The sequence below is a fragment of the Bubalus bubalis genome, chromosome 14 (genome assembly GCF_019923935.1).
Source record: "Bubalus bubalis isolate 160015118507 breed Murrah chromosome 14, NDDB_SH_1, whole genome shotgun sequence".
Lineage (NCBI taxonomy): Eukaryota > Metazoa > Chordata > Mammalia > Artiodactyla > Bovidae > Bubalus > Bubalus bubalis.
In genome coordinates, this window is record NC_059170.1 from 47,671,068 (window position 1) to 47,692,163 (window position 21,096).

The 21,096-nt window shown below is 43.3% G+C and overlaps 1 long non-coding RNA gene across 2 annotated transcripts; it reads left to right on the forward strand.

Annotated features, from left to right (window-relative positions):
* The first annotated feature begins 9,732 nt into the window (after nt 1-9,732).
* Nucleotides 9,733-12,126, forward strand: LOC123329083. 2 transcript variants are annotated; one of them, XR_006544229.2, is made up of 3 exons: nt 9,733-9,868; nt 10,132-10,284; nt 11,894-12,126. It is a non-coding gene; the product is annotated as an uncharacterized LOC123329083 (long non-coding RNA). The 2 variants fall into 2 exon arrangements; XR_006544228.2 differs by having other exon boundaries at nt 9,764-9,868; nt 10,144-10,284.
* The last annotated feature ends 8,970 nt before the right edge of the window (nt 12,127-21,096 follow it).

Genomic DNA, 21,096 nt, shown 5'->3' on the forward strand with positions numbered 1-21,096 from the left:
CCCCATTCTCAGCATTGTCTTAGTTCTGTAGTTTGACGGTTCTAAATAAAACCATCATGAAAATCCTCTGCCATATTGTGGAACAGCCTCAGTACCTTCTCTTTCCGCTGGACCATATGCTGACCCAGATACACTAATCCGTCCATCTAGCCACCTGATTGGTCCACCATCCCTCTAGCCACGTGATTGGTCTACCAGGGATGTACATCATCCCCAGTCCCTCTCTTCCTTTACACCTGCTTACAGTCCTTGCATCCTGCACAGCATTCCACAGTGCACTTTCTACTTATTCTCTTTCATTTTCAGCTATTTCTCTTCACACACTTCTGAAGTTTGAGGATCCACTTCTCCCAAGGCTTTTGTTTCGTAGAGATCAACAAGAAGGAACAGCCATCTGCTTCCTAGTGTTCCACTCCTTAGAATATCTCTCTGTCTCTGTCTCTCTCTCTCTCATGTATGCTGAAACCCTAAAGTATCACTGTCGGAGAGCAGAAACCAGTCATCTCGTGTGCACCAAACTATGAAGGTGATAGGCAGGAAAACCCTCAGAGGTGCTTGTTAAAACCCAGATTCCTGGACTGCACCTCAGGTTTGCTGGATTAAAAGTCTCTAGGGACACAGGGAGCTCAGCCCAGTGCTCTGTGACAACCTAGAGGGGTGGGATTGGGAGGAATATGGGAAGGGGGATCCAGGAGAGAGGGGACATATATATACCTGTGGTTGATTCATATTGATGTATGGCAGAAACCATCACAATATCATAAAGCAATTATCCTCCAATTAAAAAAAAATCTCTAGGGATAGAGACAAGGAATTTGTATTTTATTTAGCTGTCTAATGATTCTGGTACTTATTGAAATGTATGATCATTTTAAATGATATACCAAAACTCATCTCGTATAAACTGACACAGTAACCCCTTTTCTATCATGCCCTTATAATAAAAACTATTAGTCATGTCTTGGACAGACGGTAACACAGACACAATCTACACACAGCCAGAGGCTGCAGTGTGGTAGAAATGACAAGAACCACCATATCTGGTCCTCCTCCCCTTCCTAGTTGCTTGCTGTTGGGTTGGGGCCGCACGACCGATTCTGGCCACAGGGCTGTGAGTAGGGTTTAGTTGAGTCTTTCACACTGTGCCTTTCCCATGGAGCCCCTGAAGTCATGTGCTGAGATGCAATGTCACGAGACAGTGGAGCCAATGGCCGTCTGAGTCTTCGATGGTCAGATGGAGCATAACTCCTGTCACCCTTCAATGGATGTGCCACATAGGCAGGGCTAAGTCAGGGAGATTTTAAGGTCACTTGTCATGGCAGCGAGCCCTAGTGTTGTTCTGCATCATAAAACTAAAACCCTAATTTCATCTTCACGAACCAATGTATATGAGTGTGGTCTGGTCATTTTAAGTTATAAAAAGAAGTCTCCAGCTTTATTAGAATATTGACCTCTAAACATCAACTCCTGTCTTCACAGCTGATTTTACCACATTTCATCCATGTGAATGAGAGAAAATTTTTTTTTCTGTGGGTGAAAAAAGGACACTAAATGTCTTAGGAAAAGTAAATTAGATACAGTGAGTCAGTGAGAAAGAACCCAGAACTTGCTTTGCTTCATGATTGACAACAAATTCACATTAACAAAATTCAAATCTCTACCTCTAACTGTGACAGGAAACCAAATTTCTCTTTAATCCCAAATGCATATGTCCTATAAACAATAAATACAGTTGGCCCTCCCTACCCTCGAGTTCAGCATCTACAGATTCAAATCAAATTGGACCCAAGGTTGGCTGAAGTGCAGACGTGGACCTCAGGCACAGAGGAGAATCTGTGAACTACGCCATTCTAGGTAAGAGACTTGAGCTCTGTAGGATTCAGGTTTCTGTGAGTGTCCTGGCACCAACACCTCACAGATATTGAGGGACGATACTTAACTTGCCACATCATTTCTGGTCGAGTCAGAATCCCTTGTTATTGTTTTTTTTTTTTTTTTTTTTTGCCTGCCTGGGTCTTCATTATGGCCCGAGGGCTCCACTCTAGCTGTAACTAACTCATGGACTTACATGTTCCATGGCATGTGGGATCTTAGTTGCCCGAGCAGGGATGGAACCCATGTCCCCTGCCTTGGAAGGCAGACTCTTAACTGGGTCACCAGGGAAATCCCTGGAATCCCTTTTTAACCTGTGATTATCTTACCCAACACTGGTTGTGGCTCAGTTCAGCCGTATCTGCCGTTTAAACTTAGGACCAGCCTTAAAAACAGTGCCAACCCTTCCTAATCCCCTAACTGTACTCTTGCTGTGGAGGAAAGAGGAAACACAGACCCTGAATCCTTTCACACCTCTTGATGTTAGTTATTTGAGTCTCAAGGCTGGCTTTTGTTTCTCTACAGGTGACAAAAGTATTATATATATATATGTGTGTGTGTATGTGTGTGTGTGCATATATATATATGAAAGTCACTCAGTTGTGTCTGACTCTTTGTGACCCCATGGACTATACAGTCCATGGAATTCTCCAGACCAGAATACCAGAATGTGTAACCTATCCCTTCTCCAGGGGATCTTCCCAACCCAGGGATTGAATCCACATTTCCCACATTGCAGTCGGATTCTTTACCAGCTGAGCCACCACGGAAGCCCAAGAATACTGGAGTGGGTAGCCTATCCCTTCTCCAGGGGATCTTCCTGACCCAAGAATCGAACTGGGGTCTTCTGCATTGCAGGCAGATTCTTTACCAGCTGAGCGATTAGGCGAAGAAAAGTAGAAAAAAGATAAGAGATTGGTGGCAAGAACCACTTTACTTTTTTCCTTTTTTCTCTATTACTGATACTTGCCTTCCTTGTTTTCCATCAGCATTGTCTCTGGTCTCTATTGCTATCTGTTTTTGCCTTCCATGTCAGATCATTTAGCATGTAAATTATTTAAATGAGTGACGTGGGACTTTCAGAATCTGATGAATCTACAAAAATGTGGAAAATTCGCACATATACTACATTTAGAACCTCAAATTAAGTCAGCTTTATAAGAACTAGCTATCCTGTCCTCAACTAAAAGGCTCTAGTTCTTGGCTCCTAAATTATTTCTCTGAAATCCTAAGAACCTGGCCCTGGCATTCTCTTAGAATTTGTCAATTCCATTTTCTCAGTAATAAGTTCTTGAGGTTGACCCAGAAGGCAGAAGTCAATTGATTGAGGAGTCAGGGTGGATGGTGTAGAGAGCATATATTTTGGGGTAACCTGTGCCTGCATTAGCCATGTGACAGTGGAAAGAATATGAATCTCCCCTCATCTCCCCTTTGCTTCTCTTCTACAGGTAAGGTAAGAAATGGGGTAAAGCAAATGTAAAATAGATAAAGCCAGTGAGAATTTGCTGTATGACTCGGGGAACTCAAACAGGGGCTCTGTAACAATTGGGGAGGGAGGTTCAAGAGGGAGGGGACATATGTATACCTATGGCTGATTCATGTTGATATTTGGCAGAAAACAACAAAATTCTGTAAAGCAATTATCCTTTAATTAAAAAATAAATTAATTAAAAAGAAAAAAGAAATGGGGTAAGGAATCTAAAACTAATTCTGGCCCGTGGCTGTTTCTAGCACTCTCCTGAGAAAGAATGAGCTCTTAGCATTCACCGGTACCAACATGAAACTCAATGGAAACTCTAATACAATAAGAACAAAAATTTTTAAGAAATGTTTTTCTCTCATAAGCAAGACATAAATTCATATCATGCACATCATGAATTAGAGTTGAGATTAATCTGATGCCGCCAAAGGATTATTTTTTCTTTTCCCTCTTTTTCTTTGAGACATCCCTTTGCATAACTTACTGATTTTTTTCTCTTTCTTTATACCATGTAGTACTTGCTCACCATGCTTTCTGCTCCTTCATGACTTTAATATTATTTTTAAAATAGAAAACAAGATACAAGAGAATCCAAACTCACATCCACGTCCTCCTTATGCACTCACACTATTTTTGCATTATTTGATTCTAGCCACACTGAAATGGCAGGGATTTATTATTGTTAGTTCAAATAAGATATAAAACAAAATGTTATTTTGTAAATATAAACAAGTCACAGAACCTATAATGTTTTCCATTACAATTCTAACAAAAGAAAAATTTGAATGGAAATATGAATGTCTTCCAGTATTCTCACCCAGAAAATCCCCTTGGACAGAGGAGCTCGTGGGCTACAGTCCATGGAGTCACAGAGTTGGACATGACTGAGGGACTAAGCACATTGTCTCTTTCTATGAAAGAGTGATTTCTCATGGTTTTGAGGTGGTTCCGCCTTATTCTTCTACTTACATTTGTGGGTTTAACACAGGTCATTCACGAATGTCAGAGGGTGGTATGTACTCTGACAGCAGCTTTGGAAGACTGCACGGGCCCCACAGAGCCTGGAGGGGAAGACTGAGTGCTGCACCCTTGTGAGGGCAGTGAGCACAGGGCTCACTGATGGAGCAAGGGAGGGAACAGAGGGCAAGGAAAGTGTGGTTCCTGAAAGATCAGCCCTTTCTCACCTTGGGCCCTGTTTTCATAAAATGGACAATAAATGGGGCTTATGCCCAGGAAGCTCCAATACTTCAGCCACCTGATGCAAAAAGCAGACTCACTGGAAAAGACCCTGATGCTGGGAAAGATAGAGGGCAGGAGGAGAAGGGGGTGGCAGAGGATGAGATGGCTGGATGGCATCATGGACTCAATGGACATGACTTTGAGCAAACTCTGGCAGATACTGAAGGACAGGGAAGCCTAGAGTGCTACAGTCCATGAGGTCGCAAAGAGTCAGACACAACTGAGCGACTGAACAACAACGTCTGGGAAAGGTAAAGGATGTGTTTAGCTGGAACTTGAGGGCAGGTGTATAATCCAGGCACAAACCCGGGTATGCCTCAGTCCAGCGGGAAATCCAGTCTTCTCCTGCCCTGGGTGGGTAACAGCCTAGGGTCATGTGAGTTGCCACGAAAGATGTTAGAACATTTGAGACAGGGCCCACGTCCAGCGACCAGTTGACCAGGCCTCTCTCAGTGAGACACCTTGGGGACGTCAAGCATGGCCTAGAGCCCACTGTCACCTGTTGCCCAGTCCTGTTTCTTTCCTTGCTCTTCCTTCCTCTGGTGCCGGGGCCTCCCTTTCGCAAACATCCTGCCTGCTCATCTCCAGCTCAGAGTTAGCCTCCTGGGGACCCAAGTCTCAACACTGATATCTGCTTCACTGTCCAGAAAACAACAGCCCACGCTTTCAGAATTTTGAACAAAATTCTGTCTTAGTGTGGTACAAACTTCTTGAGGGACTTTGGCTTATTGATGGTTAAAATATTGAGCTAATGTCAGAAGATAAATGATTAAACTGGTAATTAGTGCTTAGTTTTGTTTTGAAAATGACAACCTTTAAGAACTGAAGGCTTTGCAATCCAGGGACATGAACTTGGAGTCTGAGGGGCTCAATTGACTGATGTGATGTCGGGGAGTCAAATGAGCCCAGGTCAAACAAGCTCCAGTTCACAGCACAGCAATTTTTAAAATTTTTAGTTGTTACTCGGTTGAATTCCTGTCTCCACCTCCACTAGCAGAGGAGTGGGAAAATATACATTAGCAAATCTCCCCAAATGAAACACCCTCAGCTGTTTCCATTCCCTCTTAAAGACAGAAGGAAAAGGCCTCTGAACCCAAGGCACCTGTGCTTATATAGAAATAGGGTAATTACTGAGCAATGGAGTAACCTCTAGGGACAAGACTGTCGGTGAGTGCCAGAAATAGAAATAGGAATGGTTGATACTCCTTTACCCCCAGGAGAGAAAGAAAGAGAGGGGAAGAAACGGGGAGAAAAGGAGGTGAGATATTTGGGGTGATAAAAGAGAGATCTGAGGAAAGGCAATAACAGGAAGTCCCTAATACATCAAAATCCCAGTTTGTGTTAAAAATTGCCATAATGTAAGTTAACTCTTCTGATAAAGATCTGTTGTCTCCTGGAAGAGATGAAACCACAGGCAAGTCAAATGACAAATTAAAAAGATAAAAAGCGACGGGTGCTGATTTTTTAAAGTTTATTCTGTTCTTGATTTTTTTTTTGCCCCAGAAAGCAACTGTTTAAAATTAAGAAATAGCTGCAATCCTTCTGTAATACGCTCTGGGGAAGAAAAAAAGAAGAGGAAGGAGAGCAGCTACAAGATTACAAAAAGCCTCGAGGTGCTGGCTTAAATTGGAAATAGTCTGGCCTTTCTTCAGAAAGGAAAAAGCAACGAAGAAAGAAATAGATGAACAAATTAGAGAGAAAAACAATAAAATCCTCATTATACAGAGGAAAAATTAAACTACTTGAGAGAACTTATTTAAAACACTTTTGTTAGTATATTCCTTTGGGAAGAAGTGGAAATCCTGCCCTGAGAATGAGCTCCGTCTGATTTTTACCCTGCACAGGACTTTAAAGACGTTAATAAAGGAATTACAGGTGCAGGGGTTTCTCTCCAGCCACGCCCTCTCCTATGACCACCCCCAGCCTAAGATCATGCCTATTCCTTTCTGTGACTGAGAGGCCCAGGGTGATCACAGGGAAATCTATCAAGAAGCCTCTAGAATATGGTTTTATATGCTTACCCTAACAAGTCAACAAAATCACAGATTGCAAATTTTGAATGCCTTGCAAATACTGTGCCACTTCAAATGCAGTCCTTCAGGTAATTACATTTGATTTGAAATCATAAAAGGTAGAATTTTCTTTCTCCTTTTTTACTTTTAAAGGTTTTTTTAAAAAATAAAATGTATTAAAATACAGTTGATTTACGACATTGTGTTAATTTCAGGTGTAAAGCAATCAGATCAGATCAGATCAGATCAGTCGCTCAGTCGTGTCCGACTCTTTGTGACCCCATGAATCACAGCACGCCAGGCCTCCCTGTCCATCACCAACTCCCGGAGTTCACTGAGACTCATGTCCATCAAGTCAGTGATGCCATCCAGCCATCTCATCCTCTGTCATCCCCTTCTCCTCCTGCCCCCAATCCCTCCCAGCATCAGAGTCTTTTCCAATGAGTCAACTCTTCGCATGAGGTGGCCAAAGTACTGGAGTTTCAGCTTCAGCATCAGTCCTTCCAAAGAAATCCCAGGGCTGATCTCCTTCAGAATGGACTGGTTGGATCTCCTTGCAGTCCAAGGGACTCTCAAGAGTCTTCTCCAACACCACAGTTCAAAAGCATCAATTCTTCGGCGCTCAGCCTTCTTCACAGTCCAACTCTCACATCCATACATGACCACAGGAAAAACCATAGCCTTGACTAGACGAACCTTTGTTGGCAAAGTAACGTCTCTGCTTTTGAATATGCTATCTAGGTTGGTCATAACTTTCCTTCCAAGGAGAGTAAGCGTCTTTTAATTTCATGGCTGCAGTCACCATCTGCAGTGATTTTGGAGCCCAGAAAAATAAAGTCTGACACTGTTTCCACTGTTTCCCCATCTATTTCCCATGAAGTGATGGGACCGGATGCCATGATCTTCGTTTTCTGAATGTTGAGCTTTAAGCCCACTTTTTCACTCTCCACTTTCACTTTCATCAAGAGGCTTTTTAGTTCCTCTTCATTTTCTGCCATAAGGGTGGTGTCATCTGCATATCTGAGGTTATTGATATTTCTTCCCGCAATCTTGATTCCAGCTTGTGTTTCTGACAGAATGTGGTCCACTGGAGAAGGGAATGGCAAACCACTTCAGTATTCTTGCCTTGAGAACCCCATGAACAGTATGAAAAGGCAAAAAGATAGGATACTGAAAGAGAAACTCCCCAGGTCAGTAGGTGCCCAATATGCTACTGGAGATCAGTGGAGAAATAACTCCAGAAAGAATGAAGGGATGGAGCCAAAGCAAAAAGAATACCCAGCTGTGGATGTGACTGGTGACAGAAGCAAGGTGTAAAGCAAAGTGATTCATTAATATATATATTCCATTATAGACTCCTAGAAGATACTGAATACACTTCCCTGTGTTAGAGGTTTTTTTCCCTTGGGCTTCCCTGGTGGCTCAGATGGTAAAGAATCTGCCTGGAATGCAGGAAACCCAGGTTCAGTCCCTGGGTCAGGAAGGGAATGGCAAACCACTCCAGTAGTCTAGTCTGGAGAACCCCATGGACAGAGGAACCTGTGGGCTACATACAGTCCATGGGGTTGCAAAGAGTCAGTTCATAACTGAACACTTCTTTTCTTAGTTGTTTCAGCTAGAGCACACCTTTAGCCTGATTGCCTGATAGTCTTGGGAGGTAGAGTGGCGTGTAGATAGAGGTGAAAATGATTTATAGAATTTTCTAAAAGAATAATTCACTGTTTGGATAATCTATTTTATACATATGCTAATCTCCTTATCAGTATTTTACTCTCTGAGGTAAACCAATTTAGGTGTCAGGGCCCATGGTTATAAAGAGATAAATCGAAGTACAACCCAAGGAGGAACACTTATCCTTGCCTTTTGGATTATCCTGCGCATGAAGTCCACCCCGAAGTAGTTTGTGATTCATACTTTGAGTAGCTGGTGTATTTTTCTACTTTTCTACCAATTGTGCCTATTTTGGAATGGAAGCCTTGAACAGGTGTGGAGGTGGATAAACACCCCCACAAATCCTGTGTCACTCCTCCCCTCAGGGGGTGGAGCTTAGTTCCCTCTCCTTGAGTGTCAGCGGGATCTAGTCATTCACTTCTAGCCAATAGAATTTGATAGAAATGATGAGCTGTCACTTCTATCTTATTTTTAATTTACTCTTTAAAATTGTAGTAAAATGTATGTAATACTGATCCTTTTAACCATTTTCAGTACAACAGTTCAGTGTACAGTTATCTTGTGAGAGGCCCAAACCCAGAATCACCCAGCAGAGCTGTTCCCAGATTCCTGACCCACAGGAGCTGTGAGTGGGCATCTTCTACTCACATTGTTGGGCAACCATCACCACCATTTACCTCCAGAACATTTTCTTCATCCCAGACTGACACACGGCACCCACTAAACAGCTCCCCATTTCCCCCTGCCCCCACCCTCTGGCAGCCATCATTCTTCTTTATCTGTGAGTTTGGTTATCCTAGGTACTTCCTACAAGAGGAGTCATATTTGGCTTCTCGTGATTAGCTAACTTCATTTAGCCTAATACCCTCAAGGTTCATCCATGTTGCAGCATGTTTTGGAATTTCTCTCCTTTTTAAGGCTGAATAATGTTCCACTGTGTGTATATTCCATATCTTGTTTATCAAGGAGCACTTGGGTGGCTTCCCCCTTTGGCTATTGTGAATAACACAGCTGTGAACATGGGCATACAAGTCCCTGCTTTCAATTCTTCTGGGTATATACTTATGAGTGGAATTGCTCGATCATATAATAATTCAAAGCTTAACTTTCTGGATGAACTGTCAAATGGACTTACATGGCAGTGGCACCATTTAACATTTCCACCAGCAGTACACAAGGGTTCTGATTTCTCTACATCTTCACCAACACTTGTTCTTGTTTTTTGATAATAGCCACCTTAATAGGCATGAGATGAGATGTCATCTCTAAGACGTAGGTTATTCAGAGATTGGAGCTTGGGTCTCAGATGTATGTGGTTCTCTGTCTGCCTCACCCTTGAATCACTCATATGGGAAAGTCAATCACCTGATCTCTGATAGGGACAACGTGGGGAGAGAATCACAGTGCAGGACTGTGAGTCTACTCCGGCAGCTGGAAGTGGTCCACACAGTGAAGAACGGGGACTCCTGCAACAGCCTGGGGTGAGGGTCGGGGGCATGGCAAGGGAGCCTCCTCCAGTTAGGTTTGAGATAACCACAGCCTAGAATCATCCAGCCACACCGATCCCAGAGTCCTGAACCATAGAAACTGCAAGGTAACAAATGTGTGTTGTTTTAAGCCATTAAATGTGAGGTAATTAGTTAGGCAGTGGCAGGTAACTAATAAGGGATCAATAACTAATAAAGGGGCAATGTTGGGTCAACAGTTTCACAAGTGTCTACTGGGCAGTTCTGCTGGGCAGTTCTGGGCACTGGGGTGACCACAGCAAGCACAGAGGAAACTTCAGGGTGTGAGTTCCATAGACCTTATATCCTCAGGTACCGCGTAACCTGATCTCTGCACACTTGTCTGAGACAGCGTCTGCTTTAGGTGGTGATGACTCCAGGACATTTGAGCACAAAGGGACTCTACAGGGGACTGGGTCGGCAAAATCCTCAAAAAGTCCGGAAAGGAATACTCTGGTGGAACTTTCAGAGCTAACTTCAAGACCAACATCGCAGAACTGGCCCCGTGAGTAAATTGCCTCCTCGGTCACCGTGTGAATCCAAGAGCCAGGGACCTGCCGCCCCACGTAGGTCCTGAGAGTGCAGGGCTTTTGCTGTCGCAGGGGATTGCTTTTGGTGATTCCCACCTCAGAGTGGGGGCCTTCAGCCCACGTCTCGGCTCCTCCCACCTCAGAAATATCAAATGCTTCCAGAAGCAGCAGAAGTGCAGCCTCTGTCTTCCCTCACCTTCTACAAGTAGCATGGGTGTGGCTGTTGGGTGGAGGCTGGGTGTGTACACGGGGGACCCCAGCTGTACACACAGTGGAGTATACGGTCTCCACCTCCTATATCTGCAGAGTAAAGCTTGCTCAGAGAGGCAGAGTAGGGCAGAGTGAGCCAGGCTAGGATCTGTCCTCTCACATGACCTATGGGTGGACAAACGTCCACAGATGCTGGTGAAAAAGTAGGACTAGGGTGGACATGCTGTGTTGATAAGTATCATTTGAAGAGAACTGAAAACAGGGGGCACAGCTATATGGAGTAGATGTTATGTGGCTGGGACTAGATTATGAAATTTGTGTTGTTGTTTTATTTAATACTCACAACAACCTTACAGAATAAGTGTTACTACCCCCACTTTCAGGTGGAGAAAGCAAGGCTCAGCAAGATCAAATAACTTGGACACAGTCCCATGATAGAGGGAGGTTAAAAAAAAAAAATGAACCAGGCATTTCCTTTGGAGCCTAGGGAACAGGATGCTGCATTCTCAGGGCCACAAGACATAATGATGTAGTGATGGGAGAAGTTCTTATCTATTGAGATGTGAGGAAGTCATTTTGGCTTATACATGATTAAACTTAAACTTTATGGTAACTAAAACAGCCTGTTTTGTGGCCCATTAAACATGCACTGTACATCTGCTTTAACCTTTAAAGGAAAGAATGCATTTGAAAATCAGACTGGAGTCACTGTGGTTCAGGCACCCAGCTGGAGCCGGTGACCACTGTGGATGTGATTTCAGGCACTTTCCTGCATTCGTGGGAACTTGAATTTTCTGAACTATATCAGACTCAAGGACATCACCAGCTGTTCTCATAACTGTGTCTGCTGGCAGATGCCAGCTGCAACCTTAGGTCTCAGGGTCTCCTCTTGTAACTACATGACCAATTCAGATCACAACCAATCCTTGCTTAGCAAGCCTCCTTACTTCTTGCAGCTCCAATCTTAATTCTTGATGAACAACTGCTGTGATTTTACAGTTTTTTCCTTTAAAACCTCCCCTGTTTTGTAGCCCAGGAGAACACATTTCAAGGGCTTTTTGAATCTATATCTCTCTGGCTGTAGTCTTCAGTTTGGCATGAATAAGACTCCTTTTCATTTCTATTATAGACCCTTTACTAATGATTTCCATCAACAGTGGGCAAGGCTGCTTGTTGCTGTTATTTTCATCTCTGTTTGAATCCCTCAAAATTCACATGTTGAGGCCCTAACTTCAATGTGATTCTATTTGGAGGTAGGGCCTTTATGGGAGTAATTAAGATTAAATAAGATTGTAAGCTTGGGGCCCTAATTTGATAGGGGTACTTCTTGTATGAAGAGACAAGAGAACTCTCTCTCTCTCACCCCCACCCCAGGAAAGAGCCCTGTGAGGACATAGTGAGAAGGCAGTCCTCTACAAGTCAACAAGAGAGCTCTCACAGCAAACCAACTGCCAGACCTTGATCTTGAACTTCCAGCCTCCAGAACTGTGAGAAAATGAACATCTGTTGTTTAAATTGCCTAGATGATGGTATTATGTTATAACATCTCAAGCAGACAAATACAGTCTCACAGCTATTATTTGCGAAGGTTATAAGAATAAAAGCATGAACTCCAGAACCTAACATTTTGGGTTTGAGCCCCAGCTCTGCTGCTTCCTGGCTTTGTGACCTTATGCAAGTTACCTTTGTGCCTATCAATAAGATTTACCTCCTTTGTAGGGTTATTAAGAGGATGAAATGAGTGAATATTTGTAAAACCTCGCTCATGGTAAATGCTATATAAGTATGTGGCAAATTAATAAGAAATTGGACTTCCCTGATGGTCCAGTGGTTAAGAATCCACTTGCCAATGCAGCCAACACAGGTCTGATCCTTGGTCCAGGAAGATCCCATATGCCAACGAGCAACTAAACCTGTGCACCCAACTATTGAGCCTTCGTGCTTAGAGCCTGTTCCGCAGCAAGAGAAGCCACCACATGAGAAGTCCACGCACCACAACTAGAGAGTAGCTCCCACCGGCTGAAACGAGAGAAGGCCCATGCACAGCGATGAAGATCCAACGCAGCTGAAATAAACAATAAATAAATAAAAGTTTAAAAAATAAGAAACTAAGTCACATGGTATTAGTCAGGAAAATGGTAGACACCTAAGTAGTTTTAGTGAGATTACTACTGAAATCAGGAATTTAGCCTCTGAAGATAAGGAAGATAGGAATGACAGGGATCAGAGAAAAGTTCCCACCAGTCCTTCCTTCCTGAAGTGGGGGGTACTCAGTGCACAGCTGGTAACCACAGGCAACACCCACAGCTGTCTGTGTCTGCAGGTGCACACTGGCTTCTTGGAATAGACATGTGTTTACCTTCCACCCACTAGCATCTCTCGATGCTTCTGTTGGCAGGGGAACGTGGAGGGTGTGGGTTTCAGACTGTCCACAGCCCCTGGGAAAGCTCAGGATGGCAGGACTGGCACCAAGGTCAAACTGATTGGGTTTCAAACTGACTGAAGATTAGAAGTTGGAGGTTTTACTTAACGTCTGATGACTATTATGATTGCTTTGCCTTCATTTCTTATTCAAATATTAAAGGAGCTGTGGCCTGGCATGCTGCAGTTCATGGGGTCGCAAAGAGTCGGACACGACTGAGCTACTGAACTGAATTGAACTGAAAGAGATCTTCTGTTTATAGCTATTATCAATTCCTTAATATAAGACCATAGATTACACTTCTTTTATCCTCAATATCCCTTTGTGCCTCAATAGATTATTGCAAACATAAGATATTAATACCATGAATGCTCAAGAAATGTTTAATTTATTGAAAAAAAACCTTTATAACAAAAAGGACTATAAGCAATACAACTCAAGGCACAACAGAGCAGCCTGAAATTCTTATAGGGGAGACTTGCATTTTTTTCAATTCACTTTTATTAAAAATTTTTTTCAGCAATCGTAGAATTTATTATTACAATGCAGGTTTAAAGAAAAAGCACCTATGGTCTGTCACAAAGACTCAGGAGCCAACTTGATGGGGCTTCCACAGGCTGGGTCCAGGACAATGTGAGCACCCCAATAACTGTGTTAATACATTGTAGGCCATGGGGAAAGTAGTAATCCATGAGTCCATATTAATAGGTAATAACCACAAATAAGTGATAAATAACTGGGGGCTCACTGGTCAAGGTAAAAGGTGTGCTGGAGCTGAAAGTTCACAGTAAAGCCTGGATCAGGGAAGAATCATCAAGATGCTCAATCCAGGCAATTTGGTGAGATGCTTGGTGTCTCCCCCGACAGACTACTTGTTGGTTGAAAGGGAGAAGAAAACAGCAAATCATATGCTGTAGATCAAAATCACCAGTGAGGAACAGAGGACTACCACATGCCTCCAGGAGTGATCCGAGAAGGGTATATTACCCGTGTAGTGTTTCGGTCAAGAAGGTACACCTGCATCTCATCACGAAGAAACTAGGCAAATGCACAGCAAGGAATGTTCTATTTTAAAAAGGGGTGAAGAGCTGCATTCTTCAAACACTTAAAGAAAAGCTACAGAAATGTTCTAGATTAAAAGGTGACTGAAAGAGATATGACAGCTAGATGCAACAACAGACCCCGGATTCAGTTGTGTGCTGGAGGGAATAAATTTTCTATAAAGGACATTATTAACTTAAGAAGACAAGACTGGAACACTGATACCGATGATAGATGGCATGCATGCATGCTCAGTTGCTACGTCGTGCCCAACTTTTTTCAAACCCATGGACTGTAGCTCGCCAGGCTCCTCTGTCCATGGGATTTCCCAAGCAAGAATACTGGAGAGGGTTGCATTTCCTTTTTCAGGGGATCTTACTGACCCACAGATCGAACCTATGTCTCTTATGTCTCCTGCATTGGTAGACAGGTTCTTTACCACTGAGCCACCAGGGAAGCCCAATAATAGATTAAATTAGATAAAAGCATACGTGCACGCTAAGTCGCTTCAGTTGTGTCGGACTCTTTGTGACCCTAGGGACTGCAGCCCGTCAGGCTTCTCTATCCATGGGATTCTCCAAGGCAAGAATACTGGAGTGGGTTACCATGCCCTCCTCCAGGGAATCTTCCCAGTTCAGGGATTGAACCCACATCTCTTATGTCTCCTTCATTGGCAGGCGGGTTCTTTACCACTAGCTCCATCTGGAAGCCCAGATAAAAGCATAGCATGGTGTTAAATTTACTGAAGTCAATAACTGTGAAACTGTTAGGAAGTGATGTTTATGGAGATAAAGAGCTTTAGTGTATGTAACTTACCCCCAAACAATGCAGGGAAAAAATATTAGAGCAAATGATAAACTGAAGGGGGAAAAATACTACTAATAAGGGAACAATTGGATTTTCTTAATACTATTCTTATTCTTTCAACTTTTCCATAAGTGTGGAACTTCCTTGGTGGTCCAGTGGTTAAGAATCTGCCTGCTAATGCAGAGGACCTGGGTTTGACCTCTGATCCAGGAAGATTCCACATGCCTCGGCAACTAAGCACCAACTGTGCAACAAGAGAAGCCGCTGCAATGAAGAGCAGCCCCTACTTGGTGCAACTAGAGAAAGCCCACACACAACAGTGAAGACCCAGTGCAGTCAAAAATAAATAAATAAAAATTTAAAAAGATAAAGTAATTAAGACACAGCATAAATACATCAGTGAAACAAAATGTAAGGTATAGACTCATAAGTGTACAGTCAGCTGATCTTCAATACAAATTTTAAGACAATTCAGTAAGGAAAGTCTTTCCAAACAAAACTTTCCTGTATGTGTGAAATTATTACCACAATTAAAAAAAATGGAAAACTTTTAGTCTATGAAATCATCTTTCACTTTTACCTATTTTAATGTTACAGATTTCAAACACATAGAAAAACATAAAGGCAACTCTAACCAAATCCCATATATGTACTTTTTCCAAAGAGAATTTAACAATAGATAAAGGTCAAGCTGATTCTTGGATATGGTCTGAAAACTTAGTAACTCAGAGAGTAGAAACATTGATGGGTGCCTGTGTTCCTAATATTGATCAGAAACAGCCAAATATTTCTCCTGCAAAGAGAAGTTTATTTGAGATCAGCAGAGAATTGCAATTTGAGGTCTGCAACCATGGGGGACTACATGCAAGTCACTGCACAAAAGGGGAGGAGCCTGATTTTATAGAGGGGAAGGGAAGTCAGATGGGAGGGCCATAGTGAACAAGGAGTTCAGGGCTTGTCATTGGTTGAGTCCCCAGCAGGAAAGAGAGGGAGTCTGTCTTCTTCCTGTGGGGCTCTGCTGTCATCACAGGGCGTGAGAACGCCCCCTGCTGGTCTCAATTCTATTTAATTGGGGTTTCTAACTGTTGATTTTTTTTTAATTTCACTAAAATTTATATTTTTAAAAACTGTTTTAATTGAAGGATAGTTGCTTTACAGAATTTTGTGGTTTTCTGTCATAAGGAGGCCACCTCCAATAATCTGATTATTATTATTATTATTTTTACATCAACAAAAGGGAGCTTGCAAAGTGGTGACTTGGAAAGGACTGCCTCTGTCATCCTTGTGGGCGAGCTTGCCGGGGAGCGGGTGCTCTGTGGACTTTGTTGTGTGGATGAGTGACTGGGTATTGAGGGCACAGCTTGTCCCTCTGAGCCCTGTCCACCCCCAGGCAAGCTTTGACGCGGTGTTATAGTTTCTCCATTCTCACATCACCTCGTCTCCAAGTTCACCCACTGCACGTAGGAGGAGGAGACCTTCTGGCCTCACCTCTTTCCTTGTGGCTCCTCCAATAACTCTTCTAATCTACAGGGCCTTGCTCTAGAGATTTTAAGTTACTCAGAACTGAAATGCTTTTCTGCATGTTTAGGTCAACAGAGTTCATTAGTCAATACAGGTAGTTCACATGCATATTCTTTCATGACTTAAGTCTTCCTCCTTCTAATGAATGATATTTGGACCTGAATTCAGGAAGTACTGCTGCTAAGTCACTTCAGTCGTGTCCGACTCTGTGAGACCCCATAGATGGCAGCCCATCAGGCTCCCCCGTCCCTGGGATTCTCCAGGCAAGAACACTGGAGTGGGTTGCCATTTCCTTCTCCAATGCATGCAAGTGAAAAGTGAAAGTGAAATAGCTCAGTCATGTCCGACTCTTAGCAACCCCGTGGACTGCAGCCTACCAGGCTCCTCCGTCCATGGGGTTTCCAGGCAAGAGTACTGGAGTGGGGTGCCATTGCCTTCTCCATCAGGAAGTACGTTTGGTCCTAAATTGCACATGCAAAACAGAATAGTTAAATAGTGATTTTGTGCAGGTCCTCTGAGAAGCGGATGCCAAGCAGGGATGGGATGGATAAGAGACGTACTGGGGAAACACCAGTGAGGGATGATGGGGAAGGAGCAGGAGGAGGCAGGAGAGCCAGCAGACCCTGAGGCAGGTCTGGCGCCCATGAAGGAGAGAAGGAAGGGAGATGGAGTGGGAGGAGGAATAAAAGTGCTGAGGAACGCCATGGACTGCTCTGTGGTTCTAAGAAAATTTCGACCAATCTGGAAGGGTCTTTTGAGCCAAGGTCATCCATCAGAACAGCCCCTTCCTCCCAGGAGTGATACCCCTAACGTGCCTGGTCACTGGCCAGTGCAGCCTGTAGGAAGATTAACCTGGCTGCCAGCATGTCAGCAGCCACGACTGGAGGCCAATTATACCTCCTGCCCTAGAAAATCTGAGAGGCACATTCTTCTGGCCACAACAGACAGTAATTTGCATGACTTAAAAAAAAAAAAGATTTATTTTTTAAATTTTTATTGATTTATTTTTTGGCTGCACTGGGTCTTTGTTGCTGCACATGGTCTTTCTCTAGTTGCGGTAAGTGCGGGCTACTCTTCCTTGTGGTGGACGGGCTTCTCATTGTGGTGGCTTATCTCGTGGTGCATGCAAGCATGCAGGCTTCAGGAGTTGCAACGACAGGGGCTTCAGTAGATGTGGTGTACAGGCTTAGTTGCTCTGTAGCATGTAAGATCTTCCCAGACCAGGGATGGAACCAATGTTCCCTCTGCATTGCAAGGCAGATTCTTAGCCACTGAACCATCAGGGAAGCCCCGGTAATTTGCATTATTCAGGCTTCGAAACCCTCAGATTCACCTGAAATGGTGGTTTGATGCAAGGCACGTTTGGGACTTAGGCCTTAATCTTCCTGTAAGACTTGCAGTTAGAGCATTGTAAGTGGAGAGCGAATAAAGGATCCACATCTTGCTGAAAACGTTAAGCTACAGCCCTGCTGCAGGGTGACTTCTGCTTTCATTTCAAAATGCAGTAGGTTCATCACTTCCCTCCGGTCTCAGAAAGACAGCAATTCAGGATGTTGGGTGTTGGATGCCAGTTTGACTCTCCAAAACTAGTGGCTGTCATGTTGAAGGCTTACTTAATTGTTTTTATAGACTGATGTATAGACCAAGAGAGCTTCAAATTTGCTTTTGCTGCCATATGAGAAGGGGTTTTCCTGGTGGCTCAGTGGAAAAGAATCCACCTGCAATGCAGGAGAGGCCGGTTTGATCCCTGTGTCGGGAAGATCCCCTGGAGGAGGCAATGGCAACCTACTCCAGTATTCTTGCCTGGAGGGACCCATGGACAGAGGAGCCTGGTGGGTTACAGTCCATGGGGTCCCAAAGAGTCTGACATGACTGAAGAGACTTAGCACACATGATATATGAGAATGGCACCTTCTGAAGGGCCACCTTTGCCTCCATGATCCACGATTCTCAGGATCTCTGCCACCAGTTGGACAAGTAGAGCTGACTTTTGCCCGTAAGGTGATGGTTTAGGAAGCCGGTATTCTCAGGAGGGCTTAGGAGTAGGTACTGGATTCATGGTCACTAATCAGTGATAGTCAAAGGCACAAGCCATGCACTCTCCTAGATGGGCTGGGGAGGGAGAAATGCCCAGTTTGTGGGGGCTGGGGGTAGAGAACCATGGAGAAAAGCAGCAACAAGTTCCCCACCTTCTTAAGGGAAATGTGAGCACTCAGGGGCAGACTGTAAATGGGGAGCCAATCTCCCAGAAATACTGGGGTAAATAGTCAGACTTCAGTAGTTAGAGTCTGATTTAATGTTGGGCTGGTGGTCTGTGGACTTAGGGCTCTTTGTGTAGTTTACAGAGCATCTGACTTAGTCCAGAGTCTGGAACTTTCCTGCTTTGCAGACAGGATTGCTAAGCAGGCCTGGAAGCAAACTCCTAGGGTTTAGAACATCATAACCTCAAGAAGCTAGAAGTATAACTTTATGTACTCACAATTTCAGATGAAAATTTCCCTAATAACACTATGTGATAGAAATAGATATTTCACACATTGAATGTCAATTTACTAAAAAGTAAGAGATTAAAAAAATAAAACACACAGTAGGGACTCCATTATCAACAGGAGACTAAAATAGGATCACAGAATAACTGTAAATTGGCCTGTACTCATGTGTCATCCAAACCACTGAGAAATTCTCAAGTTTTCATTACCTTTTGATAATCTGAGGAGAGTAAACAGTCCTTTCATATCATTGATGTGTTGGCTGCCATCTCCAGGCACAGGATAAGCACTAATGCTTCATCAAGGCTGAATGTAGGCTTCTGCGACATTCAGAAGAGAGTAGGCTTCTGCTATATGCCTGTTCCTTTATAGGAATTTAATCTCTATCTGATGAATTTCACAGTAGAGGCACTTCTTTAAAGATTATTTCTTTAAAGGTACTTAATCCTCTAATTAGCAAGATTAACAGAGATACTTCTAGTTCTAGGAATGCATGATAAGTTTAACAATCTTAATTTTTCTTTAAGCTTTTTTTTTTCCCCCAAAATATGGATCATAAAGTGCATAATGCAGCAACCTTATAGGGTTTTTAAAGGGAAAAAATAAAGCTTTATATTTAACTTACTCTTAAATACATAGGGAAAATTACTAAATCACATAGCTAAGATCAAGTTTAAGGAATTTGGGACTTAGGGGAAATTATACTGTGTTTTGTATATTTTGCCTTCTTCCCTGCCTGTAAAAAAATACTGATGGGATATAATGTAGTTAAAATTAGATTTTGAGGGGAATAGAGATGGGGAAAAGAGACAGAGAAAAGCAGAGGCTTTGAGAGAGAAACAAATAAGAGAAAAGCAGGTGTTGGTTTGGCCCAGAGACTGGGAGGCCACTTTATAGACTCATTTTATTTATGTGTGTCTGGTAGTGCTCAGGGTCCTTGTTTAGTATCAGCTTACTATGAAAGTGAAAGTGGCTCAGTCGTGTCCGACTCTTTGCGAGTCCATGGACTGCACAGTCCATGGAATTCTCCAGGCCAGAATACTGGAGTGGGTAACCTTTCCCTTCTCCAGGGGATCTTCCCAACCCAGGGATTGAACCCAGGTCTCATAGATTGCAGGAAGATCCTTTAGCAGCTGAGCCACCAGGGAAGCCCAAGAATACTGGACTGGGTAGCCTATCCCTTCTTCAGAGGATCTTCCCGACCCAGGGATTGATCCGGGGTTTCCTGCATTGCAGGCAGATTCTTTACCAACTGAGCCATGAGGGAATCCCATCAGCTTACTCTGATACATCCCTTTCTCTAATTCACTGCCTTCTTGAGTTTGGTGCTGGGCTCTCCGATGACTGTTTTGGTGTGTTTTACCCAGAAGTGGCTCTGTGCCCAGCATGTTCTTCTCTAATAAGTCTGACTTGTTCCCAAGGACATCTCTCTGTCATGCTGATTGTTAAGACAATGGATTGTTTATTAACGAGTTAGGAATCATGAAACTGTGTTTCTAGCTGCGTTATCTTAGACAAACCATTTAATCCTTTTGATTCTGATTCCTTGTTGTTGAAATGAAGAGGTTAATCTTTCAGCTTTAAGTGTTTGTCTGTATATTGATCTTCACAACCCAGATAATCACGATGGTGTGATCACTGACGTAGAGCCAGACATCCTGGAATGTGAAGTCAAGTGGGCCTTAGAAAGCATCACTATGAACAAAGCCAGTGGCGGTGATGGAATTCCAGTTGAGCTATTCCAAATCCTGAAAGATGATGCTGTGAAAGTGCTGCACTCAATATGCCAGCAAATTTGGAAAACTCAGCAGTGGCCACAGGACTGGAAAAGGTCCGTTTTCATTCCAATCCCAAAGAAAGGCAATGCCAAAGAATGCTCAAACTACCGCACAATTGCACTCATCTCACACGCTAGTAAAGTAATGCTCAAAATTCTCCAAGCCAGGCTTCAGCAGTATGTGAACCATGAACTTCCTGATGTTCAAGCTGGGTTTAGAAAAGGCAGAGGAACCAGAGATCAAATTGCCAACATCTGCTGGATCATGGAAAAAGGAAGAGAGTTCCAGAAAAACATCTATTTCTGCTTTATTGACTATGCCAAAGCCTTTGACTGTGTGGATCACAATACACTGTGGAAAATTCTGAAAGAGATGGGAATACAAGACCACCTGACCTGCCTCTTGAGAAATTTGTATGCAGGTAAGGAAGCAACAGTTAGAAGTGGACATGGAACAACAGACTGGTTCCAAATAGGAAAAGGAGTTCATCAAGGCTGTATATTGTCACCCTGTTTATTT